Consider the following 15,584-nt stretch of genomic DNA (forward strand, 5'->3'; position numbering starts at 1 on the left):
AACGTTTGCTAAATTTTCAGCTAGTGAAACTAGCCAACCTGTTCCCCTCCTCGCCTGTGGTGGCGCTGCACCAAGGACAACTGAAGGAAATGACACAAACAACTGAAGAAGACACAAAACAAACATCTTCTAGCAAAAATGGAGCAGCATTAAATGTCAGCAGTTGTAGGATTTAATTTTTGTCTTTGGCAAAACCTACGAGCCATTTCCCCTGGTTGTATTTACCCAGAATGCCGTGCGTCGTAGTCCACTTCCTCCTTTTGGAGTGGACTCTGGTCCACTTGCCGTTCACATATTTATGTATTTGAACCGCACCAAAGTTCACTTCAACAAAACCAAGACAGAGGTTCTTAGGAGGTCACTTTAGTGTGGAGAATTAATTTTCTCTAACTTTCATTTTCAGGTTTTTCTTTTTTATATTTGCAGAAATTCAGCGTCTGTGCGTGAGAGGAGCCTTTCATTTTAATTTTGTGGAAAACCTGTGCACAAATCAATGGTTTCTCTGTTTTTAACATGTTGCATTGTTTAATGTGATTTATGAAATGAACATGAATGGAAGTGAACACCTCTCCAAATGAGCCAGATTTCCAGTCAAACAGTTTGTTTAAAGTGGACTGAACAGGGCTGGTGTAAATGCAGCACTAAGTTGACCAATAACTACTTTGCAAGCCGAGATATTCTGGAGTCAAACGCAAAGCCGTCTGTCTGAAAACGAGTCAAAACGAAGCAAAGAGGGCCAAAATTCTTCCTGTCCGACAGAAAACAGGACAACTGATTTAGATGATTGAGCCAAAGTTCGTTCTACAGGTTAATGACTTTTGGACTGTAGTTCTTCCACAGAACATGTAAATAACTTAAATAGTGTCCTTGCTGCGCCCAACGATCATACCTAAAGTATCACACTGCAGTCGGAAACCGACGCTCCGTTTTAGGACCTCTGCTGTGAGCTTGGCCTGTTTTTATTGTAATCCCCTCTTAACAATGTAATTTACAAGGAAAACCCTCTTATCTAATTGATTTAGTTAATGCAGGCCTTGAATAATCAGCCAGCATTTCTCCCATCTGCCACACTCACAATAACCCAAACACTAAATGGATCATCCGCTCATTTCATATCCAGATTGTTAATCACATTAACTTTGCTAACCCATTAGCCACTCTGTCCTTTGTTTTGTTTTTTTTGTTTTAATCTTTCACTCTCAGTTGATGAAAGGCATATCTGACTGGCTCACTCCTGCGGCGAGCGGCGCTGTCCAGCGCACGTCTTCTGGATCAAAATGAGAGATTTTCACGCTGCGGCAAAAATGAACTTTATGAATGTTTAATTTACAGACAGCAGACAAAGGCTCATAAATACCGGATTAATAACAGCCTGGCGTGACCAACTGCAGCAGCAGAACCTGATCAATGTGTTTAATGATCGTTTGAGAAGTCTGAATTATCCCCAACAGCCTGAGTAGTGACTTCTTAGAGGTTTGCATGACTTCGCAATAAAATTGTCTCCCATAGGAAGTCGTAATTTACAGAAAGTGGAGATCGTTGGTGAGGTGAAGGCGACTGGAAATCAAGGATTATTCAGTGTGTCAATATGGAAGAGGATTAGGGTCACTGAAGAAAAAAAAAATACAATAATCTCAGAATTACAACTTTAATGTAAGAATTATGACATTAATCTGAGAGTTTAGACTTTAATCTGAGTTCGGACTATTAGGATCCAGAATTCAGACTTTAATTTTTAGAATATGACTTTAATGTAGGAATCACAACTTTAATCTCAGAATTCAGATTTCAATTTAATAATTCAAATTTTAATCTCAGAATTATGACATTAATCACAGTTTTCAGATGTTATTCTACGAATTCAGACTTTAATAGAAAAATTCTGACTTCAGTTTCATAATTACAACTTTAATCTCACTATTCTGACTTTAATCTCAGAATTACCACTTTAATCTAGGAATTACAGCTTTAATCTACAATTTCAGACTTCAGTCTCAGAATTACAAGTTTGATCACAGAAATCCAACTTTAATTAATTTACTTTAATTATGTCGTCCGTGGCTGTTCAGCCCTTTCCACATTCAAGTCATTTCTCAAAACGCCTTTCAGAGCAGATTTTAATGCATGATTAATGTCCATAAGTGCTCTGTTTTTGTAAATAAAATTTATTATTTAATCTCAGCATTCTGACTTTGACCTTAAAATTTTAGGGAAAAAAAATAAGTAATTTCTCACAATCTCAGAAACTTGAGAAAAATTCAGATTTCCTGAATTGACCCTAACCCTCTTCCGTATTGTCATAATGAGAAAACACTGGGTTTTTATGGTGGGGATTGTCCAAGAGTTGCATTTTCTCCAGGTCCGCCTGTTCAGACATGCATGTTATTCAGTCACTAGAAATTGCCTTTAGGTGCCAGTGCATGGTTTCACGGTTTGTTGCACTTCACATCTTGCCCACTGACTGCTGGCTGAGACGACTGCCTTGTTCTGTTCTTGCTCTGACTACATGATACAACTTTACAATTTCAAATAATCCTAAAAGTTAAGAGGAGAAGGCCATTGTTTTGCATCTCTGATCTAAATAAAGTGCGGCATGAACAGGCTGTTGTTCAAAAAGCCTCCAATTAAAACAACTCTGCAAGGAAGAACGGGTTAAAATTCCTATGTAACGATGTTAAAGACACATTTTACACATTTACCACTGATGTGCACATAGTTTAATCACCAGTTTCTAAACATGTCTTGTTGAACAATGCCTGTCCAGCTCTCACATACAATATGATCTACTGTAAAAGAGCTAAAGCAACAGCCACCGATTCACTTTTCAATGTTATGCCACACTATGCGAACACTCACTCTGCACTGATGAAGAGTCACGCACTTCAGGGTGCTGAATGCTTGAAACATAAAGTGAAACGGTCAGCATGACCTACTTTTTGATTAATACAGACAGTTATCTGACCTCTTGTGCTTTCAACCCCAGACAATCATTTTATCCTTCAATCTGAAAAAAAAACAACAAAACAAGTGTCACATTCCTGTTTCCAACAGACCTGCACTATTCACAGCAGGTTATCTTTCCCTGAGATTAAGATTTGATCATCTGAAATAATTAAGTATGAACAAAAAAAAAAAAAAATGCTAAGAAGAAATAAGTGGGGGTGGAGGACTTTGTCACAGCTCTGACTGGCTCAGTTTGCATTATAGCTTATTAGGGCTGAAGTGATTTATTGGATTAATCGTGATGATTCTATTATTGAAATAATCATCAATTATTTGATTAATCGTTAACTGTAGAACAGAGACTTTTTAAAAAGACCATTTTCTGAAAAAACAACACTCAGAGCAGTAATTAAGACAAAACTGAACAAAAACATATACATTTTCCATTTAAGATAAATAAATCTTCGTCTGTAAATATGCTGTGCCCAAAAATCCTCAAGTGGATTAGGTTTAGCTTCACTTGGTTCAGATTTTGTAAGAAAATATTTCCTATTAGCACCTTTTTATATCCAATTATTAATAATAAAAAAGTCAATAGATCAGCTCTACACTCTATTGATGCCAAGTCAAGCAGAAATGGCTGAGCTTTTCACATGTTGATATTAAAAGTTTTTTGTTTTTAGCTGCATATGCCTCCTTTGTTACAAATGATCAAGCTGTGCTATCATGGTAATGATGTGTTTGTGTTTTAGGCAAGAACATTTCAATTTTTCTTATTTTAAAAATGAATTATTTGAATTTTAATGTATTTATAACATTGTATAAAACAATCTTAAGTGGTTAACTGAAAAGATTTACAGAATATTTTGAAATTAAATGGTAATCCATAGTAATAACTAATAGTGGCCCTACAATCTATTAAAACAGCCAATCAAATCATGTTTCTGTTGTTCAGCTGTGGTGGCAGAACAAGGAGAGCAGAGCTTGATATTCTCATACTCTAGTGTTTGATCATTTTCTAAATTCTCCATCATAATCTCTCCCAAAAGTGAAAAACCCAAACATGCATCTGTGCTGAGAGACGTCCCAACCTAATAATTAAAGCTGTGAAATCCTCCAGTTATCATGCAGGGCAGGGCTGCTGCTTGTGCATGTGGGCGGACGCTGATGGTTATCGAGACTGAGAGCGCTCAAAATCTGTAAAATTTTCACACGCATAAAAAAAATCATTGTCTGCAATAAATGCTTTACTGCTGTTATAAAGAAAATAGCAGTCAGTGTTACTCAGCCATCAGTGGCTGCATGACTGAAGTGGAAATGAGACCTGCACCGTCGCAGCTGAAGCGACGAGTTAAGCAGCAGCACTTCTAACAGGTGAAATTAGCAGAGCGGCAATCGCACACCAAGGCAAGCGTCCACAGAGAGGCTTAGGCGCAGATAACCGCGCTCGCTGGTTAAATCCAGTCTGAGGAGGCAGGCTGCCGGGTCGGGAACAAAGACAGAGGCAGCAGCGAGGAAAAGCAAGAGGAGACGGAAAAACAAGCAGATTAGAGGGAGAAAGTTTTGGGGCTTGGCAGCCAATCAATTCACGGTATTACCCACCGAGTTTCCCAAGCAGCCAGGTAATCAGCATCTGCACAGACCTTGTTAGCACAAGGTCAAACACACACACACAGACACACACAGACACACACACACACTAAGGCTACGTTCACACACTACAGCCCGAAATGACCCAATTTCGATTTATTTTTTTTTTTGTGAAATTAGATATTTTTTTCCCGTGGTTGTTCACACTTCCAGATATATGCAAATTTTATGTGATCTCCAGCGTAAACTGCAAATGACCTGAAAGCGTCCCGCATGCACAGCAGAGGGCGCAATAACGTCACACAAAGAGAGGATGCTCAGTGTTTTGCCAACAGCAATAAAAAAAGAAGAAGAAGAAGTGCTCAGTGTTTCCAGAAGTAAACATGGATGCTAGCGGTGGAGCATAGCTTATGATTCTGAAGTTATCCGACCGGAGCCAGCATATTAACAACTCAATCCTCATTATCGTCCACCATGGTTGTTGTTTTTCTTCCAGCTTGTGAGTATCAGGAAGCAGAATAGTGACGTTTGTCGAGTATCAATGACGTTAAGGTCGGATGAATGCGACCTGGACATTAGGATTCAGGTCACATTTGAAAAGATCAGATACGTATCGGACCCAACTGGCCTGGGTCGCATTCGAAAAAGATCTGACCTGTGTTGTTCAGACTGTCATAAAAGATCAAATACAGGCCGCTTTAAGGCAAAAAAATAAAAAATCAGAATTGGGTCACTTCGGGCCGAAGTGTGAACGCAGTCTAAGTCTTTATATCTTCACAAGAACTTTGCATAGACTTCCATTCATTCATTTCTAAAGCTAAACTCTGACCCTTTAGCTACCAACGAACCGTAATAAATGAAACACTGGCCAACTTATTTGACGTTTGTTGATGATTTTGATGATAACAGTCATCAAAATGTAAAGTTTGTAAAAGGTTTTCTCAATTGTTGACTGAATGATGACTTTGTATTTTATGATGTAAAGAACTTTGAACCGTCGTATTGTTGAAATGTCCTGAACCATTACCATTACTTATAAGTCAACTAATCAATCAGTCTAGTTTATTTGTGTAGTACATTTCAGCAACAAGGCAGTTCAAAGTGCTTTACATTATAAAAAGACAAAAAATTACAAAACAATTATATAGTCACCAATTGAGGAACCAATAAACAAACATCACATTTTGTCGAGTGCCATCATCAGATATGTTGGTGAATATTTTATTTATTATGGTTCAAAAGCGACTCTAAACTGGTGGTTTTTATCCTTCATTAAAGGAAATCTGCATCTCATTAGTCAGAAAATGCGTGTTGATGATCTGATCAGGTGACACCTTGTGCTCAGTTTGGTTTTCAACAAACACACATAAGCAGTCGACTTTGGTTTGGACGTCTGCTGGAAGTTTGTGATGAGCAGCGAGGCGGATGAGCTCATTTTTAAGCCGCACCGAAATTTGTGTATTTCACGAAACCGCGTTGGAAACACTTTTTTTCTCTTAACAGCAGTTTGTAAACAGCAGAACCACGTTTATTTGTAAGTGCTGGCATTGTTGGATAATGCTCCACCAGAGATCCATTTGAAAGTGTTGAATCCAAAGCTCTTCTGACAAAACTTGGCCACCTACGAGAAGAAACCCATGCAAATACACTTGAGTTGTAGTGATCCAGAAATGCCAAAAAAAGAGAAAAGAAAACATTTGGAGATCTTGACAGAAGTTGAGAGCAGAGATTAGGGAGCGGAGGAGACACCTCTGATGTCTGTGATGTGCTTTAATCTGAACAAACTGACTGTTGCATCATCGGATCAACCGCAGGATGCTCGCTGTTCTGACGGCGTCAAACACACAAGTTTATCCCCTATCCTCAAGGAAACCTTACTTATGAGACATATTACAAACAAAACTCCAAAACAAAACTCTCTCTTTTTTTCTTCCAGCTGTTTGATGAGAAACCCACAGGAGCCACAGTTACAGAAGCGATTCAGCCCAGATCAACAATGGCGACAAGGAAGCAGAGCGAACCTCTGCTGTTTCTGTGTCAAACATCCTGAAGGTTGTCTCTACAGCTGGAGCAAGGTAATCAGTGTTTGGCTCATCAGGAATGCAGTCTGTTCATTAAGGAGCCAGATGAGAGGAGAAGAAGACGACGTGAAAACAGGACAGCTCCTTCAGATTTGATCACAATACAAAAGCACATTTCAATTTATTTCACTGACATTTGACGTGAGGCTACAAAAAGTAGCTTATAATTGTGAGGTGAAAAGAAAATACAGTCTCAAATCTGAAAACTGTGACATTCCTTTACTCTGATGCCCCCTAAATAGAATAAAATAGATTAATCAACTTGTTCTCCCTTTGTAGAAAAATGGAAAGCAAAAATATTGACAAATATTAAACAGGGATGGTGAATTAATGTTAAATGTTTAGTCTGCTTTAAATGAATTCCAGTTCGTTTGTTTGGTGAAGTGCGAACGCTCAGTCAAACTCTTTTCCTGCTAATAACTTCTGTCTCGGTCCGGTTAAAGTTTGAATTCATACGTGAATGGAAGACCGCTCCTGAGGCAGGAAGTCGACATTAGTGCAGGGCATTCTGGGTAAATACGCCCAAAGCCAACAGGAGTCTAACACTATTGAGATTTGTGGGGTTTTATTTTTTATTATTTTTTTTTTTTTACAGGAAGGTTTAACATTTTTCACGGCACCATAAGAAACTCAATGAGACTTGCAACTTAAAATCAGCATTGTGGGTTTATTTTATAACTTTGAGAGACAGGAAAACTATGCTCACACCTAAGCTTATCAAATGTACAGTAAAAGCCTCTGGTAAGATCATGCATAAATAATCAGCTGAAGAGAATAAAGTAAGCCGTAGCGCTGATGGGAACCTGGGATGAACCAAGGCTGAACTTCTTCTACAATCTGTGCAAGCAGGGATCAGTTTCAGCGGTTCTAACCTTCATGCTGGTTCCATTAGTTCAGCCGAAGAGGCAGGGAGGGGCAATTTCAGCCAATTTGTCTGGCCTCTAATGCGTTTGTCTGTGGCCGGCAGGCGAACTCGAGACGCTTAATTTTAAAATGCTTTCCATCTCAAATTACACTGTGACAACATGTGAGAAGGCCAAGTCCAATCGCGTTAACCCAGGTTTGAGAAGGAGATGAAATATGTTGTTTCCATTTTTATCCTGAGGTCTGTGAACAGCGGCTTGATTCATCCAGAACTAGTCTTGGGTTTGATGCAGTTTTAGTTCAAATTTTAACATTTTCTTAATTATCATACTAATTTGCAGTGGTGGCCACACTTCCTTTAATAGCGGAGCTAAACTGTTGTTTAGCTATTTATCATTTCCACAAGCTTTGAACAGCCTAGCGCACTTAGCTTTCCCTAAATAAATTTTTCTGGATAATTTACTTTGCTGTAAACTTTTGGTTGAATAAATTCGTCATTTGTGTTGAAGTTTAGGTGTTTTTACTCCTCATAGTTCCTCAAGTAGTTAAACATTTATTATATTCATGCTCTTATTTTGAAGAGGCTGAAGACTGCAGTTCTATTTCCTCTCCTCCCATGATGCGGTGAAACAAATGTTTACCAAATATTATCCAACTAATCACTATATGCTAAAATATATTTAAAAAAAAGATATTAACACAAAATGTTCACTGTGCTTCTCAAAAATGTAGTTTTTATTTGCAGAAAATGCGAAATGGTCAAAATAACGGAAAAGATGCAGTGCTTTCAGATCTGAAATAATGGAAAGATAACACGGTGATATTCATTTAACATTAAACAACAGTACTAATGTTTTAACGAAGAAAGAGTTCAGAAATAAATATTTAGTGGAATAACCAGGAGGTTTTCAGTGGGGCTCAGTGCAGTGGGCTCAATATATCCAGAGCTGGTCTGAAATCTGCACTAATATGCATTTGAAAACAACAACAACAAACTCAGTTATAGCAACTGAATAATACAAAACGTAAAGAAAAAGCCGACTGAAATATCTCAAAGTTTACCAATCTGCAGCCTGCGTGAGAAAAATTGGATAAAAAAATAAACAAATGCAGAGGAAGCACTTAAGATTCCCTCCCTGAAGTGAAATCAGGAGTTTTCTTCCTGGACATAATAATAGTTCATCATGTAGGTGGGCACTTGTGAGCCCACCTCGTTTCTGTAGCGATAAGAGCCGCCGTTAATTACTGCTGAGTGTGTGTGAGCGTTTTCGTTCATTATGCTGAGCACGCTCGGCCAGCGTGTGCAGCCATGGGTGAAAGCAGCTCTGAGCTGCAGGGGAGACAAAGCGAGCAAGACGAAGAGAGGCGAAGCTAAACACAGACTCCAACCTGGAGGAAGAGTGATTTCACCCCGACCAGGTCATCGATCCGCCTGCAAACACACACTTAAATATGCACAGAGGGACAGTAACTCGGGGAAATCAATGCGAGCAGATGTTAATTTTAGTGGTCTGCACTTGACATCACCATCTGGCTTAAAGCGGCCAGAAAACACACGCTTACAGAGTTTTTAATTAGAATGCACCAGACTTTATCCAAACATGAGGATAAGTCTAACTTGAAACTATGAAAACGACAAAATACATGAACCAGACGTTTATGTACACCACTGCAAAAACACAAAACCTTATCAAGTACTTTTGGTCTAGTTTCATGTGGTACACTTGAGGTAAGAGAAAACTATCTTACATGTAACTTTTCAGCAAGATATAGGAGCTTGTTTTAAGTAAATAATTCCTTAAATGTTATTTTAAAATGTTTTACTTCCATTGGAAGATTATTTTGCAAATAGATGTAAAAAATATATCTTGTAAGTGAAATAATGTGCCAGTGGAACTGGAACTTTTCCATCAGTACTAAAACAAGCTCCTTTATCTTGCTGAAATGTTACTTGTAAGTTAGTTTGTCATANTTTAGGNTTTTGGNCAAGNAACTAGTCCAAAAAAATACTTGGTAAAATTTTGTTTTTGCAGTGTAAAAATTCACACAACTTTTTTTCCTCAATATCTGAAGTGAAATCAGACCAAACTCCTCTTGCTTTATGTCAGCAAGAATTACCAAAATATTTTTTTTTATATAAATGCCACTATATTTTAAGAATTTCTTTAAACTTATTACTCCAAAAGAAACATAAAAAGCCAGGTTGCAGTTTGCAAATGCATACAGAGACACAAAGATCTTTATGCAACTGTTTGGGCATTGTTGCATTTGGAGGAAAAACATAGATGGTTTGAAGCATATTAACTGGGAAGTACGGTGGTGGCAGCATCATGAACTGGTACACTTCATAAAATAGATGGCATCATTTTGAATGATCATTGACCTAAAGATATGAGCCAGGAAGTTAAACCTGATTGGTTTTCTAAATAATCTTTAGCTTAGATCTGTGACAGACGGACCTAATACAAGAATTTAAACTTGTTCACTAAAACTCATTAAAAATGTATGTTGTATTGTCCTGTGGAAAATTATAAAGAAAAACATCTTTCAAAGACAAGATCATGTACCATTCTGGTACAAAATTTGTCTCGTAATAAACAGAATTCATTATTAATGTAGTTTTTTTTAAATTTTCCAACATTTTTACTAGATATTTGCAGAGTGTGGTATGTTCACATGCAACCTAAAAAAATTAAAAAAAAATCCAGCCTTTTTGCAGCATTTAAGAAGCAGACGGCCTCAACGCCTGCTGCTCCCTGACAAACTGCCTCTGTGTCGCCTCGCCTTTTCCCTGAACTAAATTATACGAGCCTCTGGACCGCTGAACCGAGCCAGGCTTTAAATCTGCAGCACATTGAAATATCGAACGGTGGCATTTCAGAAAGTGCAAACATCCAAACACGCTGCTTTGCTTCTTGAATCATTTGTCAGATTAACAATGTGAAGAGGCGCCCCAAATGCCTTTTCTGATGCATTTCTGTTTGTTACAAGCTTTTTTCCCCCCCATCTCTAAACCTCTGAAGTGTCGAGCCCTGTTAGGAGAAGATGACTTTCTGCTAGTGGAGGAGATTTTGTGCGTGTAATGGGAAGTATTGTTGTTGAATCTGCAGCATTTCCTCACTCGGAGTGCTTGGCCTCAGTTAGCACCTCCGTTTCCTCTTGTCCAACAGCTGAAGGAAGGGAAACGTGTGAGTGCTTCCACCTCTGCCCCTGAACAGAAGCCAACGCCTGGCTCAGATTGAAACTGACAATCTTGCAGTTGCAGCATAACCGTATTAATCACAGTGGTCTGCTGGACTTAGATCAGAGTAATCAGGTTGCCTGGCTAGGGGCTAAGTGTTGAATTAAATGTAATATGCCAGATATTTTATCTTCACGTCCATTAAAGATCCAATATGTCCTTCAACAGCGCCAGACAGCTGAGAGGAAACTGCAACTACGTGACTTAATCATTCGAGGCGCCATGATGGACGTCGGAAGTGAGAGACGGGAGTGTTGAACAGAACGACTGCAATCGTTTTGCCAAGTTGTTTTTGCCTGTTTATTTATGGTTTCTACATGTTCCAATCAAGCTAATTTATCCGCGAACGTAACACAGGTTGGGGCTCACAGACGGCGGTATTTACAAAATTTGGAAATGGCTAGCTTAGAAACCGACCTATATCTCCTCCCTCCTGGCGTGTTGGTCAAATTACTGACTTTGCCTGAATTCACACCACATTATTTATGTCACTTTGTCATAAACAGCGTTTCCTCTTACACCGGAGCGGCCTTAAAAACGTACAAAAGACGACATGCTAACCAGTTTTTTTCCCCCATACATGCTAGGCTACATGACGGTGCTGGCGGCTTTGTTTCCATGGTTACTATTAATGGTTAGACGCGCGTAACTTCTCCGTAATGCGATATTTGATACCTTTCTAATCATACTTACTTATAAAGTATATAAACGTTAATCTTCTTACCTTGTAAAAAGTGTTCGCTGCAAATCCGCGGTTACACCGAGGGCTTTCGGTCATTGTAGGTGCAAGTCACGATTGATGGCTCCTGTCATCTTTCCTCGTTAAAAGTTATACAATAAAATGACAAGTGTGGTTTGTATCCTTGTCTGTTTGTGCAGCCGACCGCGCAGCACCTTATTATGACCGTTTTTAAAGAGAAATCAACTAAATAGAAGGGATATCATGTTACAGATGTTTAGCTTTAAAGGAGCGCATTGGTTGTTTTAAAGTCCGTCATGGCGGAGCGGGCGGAGTTCTGGGGAGCGTGACGTCACGTTCAAAGGGTCAACAGTGGCGTTAATGTTAACGGGAAACGTACAGATGTGACCTGGTGGGCCGATCTGAGAGGACAGTGGATGATCTTGACAACTTTGATGAGGTAGATGATATCATCAGGGGATAAATATGCCTTTTACTGAACAGGCTATTATTCCCAAATCTGAAAGTTGTACTCAAGTAAGAGGAGCAATACTTCAGTATATTTTTCTCAAGTTAAAGTAAAAAGTAGCCATCCAAGAAATTACTCAAGTAAGAGTAGAACAGTATTTGGCAAAAAGTCAAATTACTTATCACTGAATATTTAAAAATGACATCAGATTGACCAAAATATAAAATTAAGTGGAAATTTTTGAGGAGCAAAATGACAATAATTCATATAAGTAACAAAATCAGGGAAAAGAAAATGTTTCCAAAACAGTTTATTTCAATAAAAACTTGTGAAGCTTTAACAAAAACTGCAGGTGTGTGTCTTTAGTGAATTTTTGGTTAAAACATGTTTATTTTTCATTCAGTGAAGTAAGGAATCCAGAAATTTTACTCAAATAAGAATAAAAATACTTTGTAATAAAATTACACAAGTAATAGAAAAATTACAGCGTAGTAAAAATTCTCCTAAAAGTAAATTTTTTCCAAAAAGTCCCTCAGGTAAGTGTAATGGAGCAAATGTAACAAGTTACTAACCAGCTCTGGTTATATACAGTTTTTTGTTATCTCCGTTTACCTTTAGTTTACTACTGGTACACCTGAATTCTCCCTGGATGATAAAGGATGTTTCTATTTTATTTCTATCCTGTAATAATTCTGTCAGCAGAGCCAACCAGTCGCTCCAGAAAAGTGAACAATAAATTTCTTCAAAGTGCTTTAAAAGTGCAAAAACATCTGACCGGATTATTGCATCATGGCTACATTGTTTTCCAGGATGACGTCATTTGGGCTGTAAATATCTGGACACCCATCGGTTTGAGATTTACTGAAGAGATGAGCTGCAGACACAACCTGGTCCTGATTTAAAAGCAATCAGCAGCTTGTTCGCGCTCAGTAAATCTATCTACGGTTGGTCTTATTACGTTTTTGGTGCATTGCACGTTTTCAGTAGAGCTGCTGTTTATGTTTAGCTTGGTCTTTATGTTGGAGTGTCACTTTAGATAAGACATCTTTTCTCTGCTGCTGATAAACAAAGCCGGGGGACGAGAGCTGAATGCTAACCTCAACGCAGAGATTATGAACATTTATATACTGTACTAGCAGTATACAAAGCAATGTATGCTGCATGGACATGCTGTCCTTTCTGCACTCCAACCAGATTCTTTTTAAGGCTTTTTTACATTTGTTTTTACAAATAATCCTTCAGGATCATATTTTCTCTACAGTATTATCTATGTTCCCCTAATATCTTTCTTCTTTACAGCGAATCATCATCTATCACTAAGAGCTCTTTCTTTCTCATGCTTTCTGTGTTTTATTAGTATTGATCCTGTTTGGATTAGATTCATGTTTATCCTTTTTATGTCTGTTTTCTTCACTTTGTTTTACACAGAATCTTCTAAAAATGGCTCTGGTTGAACTTCCTCATCTGTTAAGGCTCTCATTCTTTATCTGCAGTGTAATGAATTCAATCTATTCGCTCACTATACGAGGTTATTATAATGTTTTAATTAGGTCCCACGCTTCATAGCGTAATTCATCCTCTCTTACCTCTCTTTGCATCACCTTTTCTCTCTGCTTTGACCTTTCCTCGTCTCTTTGTGACCCACGTCCAGTAAAAATGATCAACCATTGTTTCCTAACTTCACCCTCTTTCCTTCCCTTATCCATCTTTCAGTTTTTCCACGCTTCTTTATCCAAGCTTCGCGTTCCTCCGTTCCTCTCTTCCAGGGATGGATTGATTTTTGCATCCACCATTGCCATAAAGCAGCACCATCTGCACACATCAGCATCTCCGCTGCGAATGGCCACAAATCAGACACCGAGCAAAACAAGCTCAGCAAAACCAATTATGTCAAAGCTGGCAGCAGTTACCAGGCTAAAGGATGTAGGGTCCAAGAAGTCAACCGTGATTCAAACATACTTAACGACATCCATCTTTCAGCTTCGTCCCAACGCTGCAGTCTGAACATACGGAAGAGCCCACTGCACTGAACCTCACTGGAAACTGAAAATATTGATTTCTGAAATCTTCGTGAGTTTAAACATTAATATTGTTTTTTCTAAATGAATATTAACTTGTTTTCTTTGCATTATTTGAGGTCAGAAAGCACTGCATCTTTTTCATTTTCTCATTTTCTGCTGATAAATACTAAATGTTTTCTTGGAATTTCAGAGACATGTTGTCAATAAAAGAACAATGTTCATTTTACTCAAACATAAACCTATAAAGAGTAAAATCAGAGAAACTGATTGTCCAGAGCTGTACATGCTAAGGGAAACAGCTGTTCAACCCTCTATCAGGATCTTGAGCTGATTGATATGAATATGAATATATGGACCTGCTTGTTCTTTTGCTGGACGATAAATCATCACAGAAGTTATTGCGATAAATGATAATATTGTTGATTTGAGACTATTTTAAAGCATTATGGCATAATAATGCAAGAACACATTCTCAGAGATTAACATTTATCACTGGAGGACATTAAATATTCAAAATAAGTAAACAAAACAACAAATAAAATGAATTATGAAGTCTTTGTAAACAAAATTGTCCTTCAAATAAAAGGCTAGTTGAGACCAAAACACCAAACTGAAAACTTTTACCATCCAGTTTTTGGTAGAAAGAGAAAAACAATAAATCATGCAAATAGAAATTATAAAGCTTGCTTTAATTTATCTAGGAATATATATATATATATATATATATATATATATATATATATCAAAATATCTTTTCTTTGTCAGACATATGAGAATTAGATTTTCAATATGCAAGAAAAATGAATGAATTAGCCGCTAACTGCTAATATTTGTGCAGCAGAAACTGAAAAAGGAAAAAAAAGTGACTGGACCAATTTCTGATATCAATATTGGATCTGGACAACACAAATAAAAATAGTGATTTGTTCTAAATTGTAATATAATTTAGTATCGACTGATATGACATATTTTATCATAATGACAGGATTTTTCCCGTACTGCCCAGCCTTTTATAAAGGTAAAGGAAATGTGTGTTAACTGGGTTTTTCAGGCGCTCAACTCAAAAGCTGAACGAGATTTTAAAGACGCTACATTAACATCCATCATAATGTCTGGCGGATTCTGTTTTTCTCTACAAAAGCTCGTTTTGTGCAGCAGCAGCAGGTTAAGAACAGTCAGCTTGGCACAAACGCTCCTTCTTTATTCCTAATATCATAATCTTTCATAACACAGCATCCTAGACGGAGAATATCAGAAAGAAATGTTCAGAAATTAAACATTTATGCATCACCTCTCCTCCTCTGTCTGGCTCTCACACACAGAGTAAAGCAGTGGCGTGTGACGGACCAAAGGACCTTCAAAGGTCAGAGAGCAACGCGGAGCTGCTTCTAAAACAAAGACAGACACACCTGCACTGCCGCCAGATGCCCATGCAGAGACCTGTGGCTTATGCTGCACAGATCAACAACAACAGGCCAGTCAGAAGTGATGAGCAAGCTGACAATCTCACAAAGAGTCACACCTCTCAGTCTGGTGGAAACGACAGCACTCCGAGCGGAGAGCCAGTGACTCACTGCTGCAGCTGACGGCCTGTTTGACGGACTGCAGTGCCGAAGGAGGGAGTCAATAACCGAGGTGCGCTCACAGGTTTAAAAATGCATGAGCAGGTCAAACAGTGGGGCTCTGAATGCATGTT

At 38.2% G+C, this 15,584-nt stretch overlaps 1 protein-coding gene across 2 annotated transcripts in view; it reads right to left on the minus strand.

The window, feature by feature from the left end:
- Positions 1 to 15,584, minus strand: part of LOC106935367 (sodium/calcium exchanger 1-like) — a 108,697-nt gene that overhangs the window by 63,261 nt on the left and 29,852 nt on the right. The window lies entirely within an intron of this gene.

This window comes from Poecilia latipinna, unplaced genomic scaffold (genome assembly GCF_001443285.1).
Source record: "Poecilia latipinna isolate Pla-1442-1.1 unplaced genomic scaffold, P_latipinna-1.0 Scaffold1955, whole genome shotgun sequence".
Classification (NCBI taxonomy): Eukaryota; Metazoa; Chordata; class Actinopteri; order Cyprinodontiformes; family Poeciliidae; genus Poecilia; species Poecilia latipinna.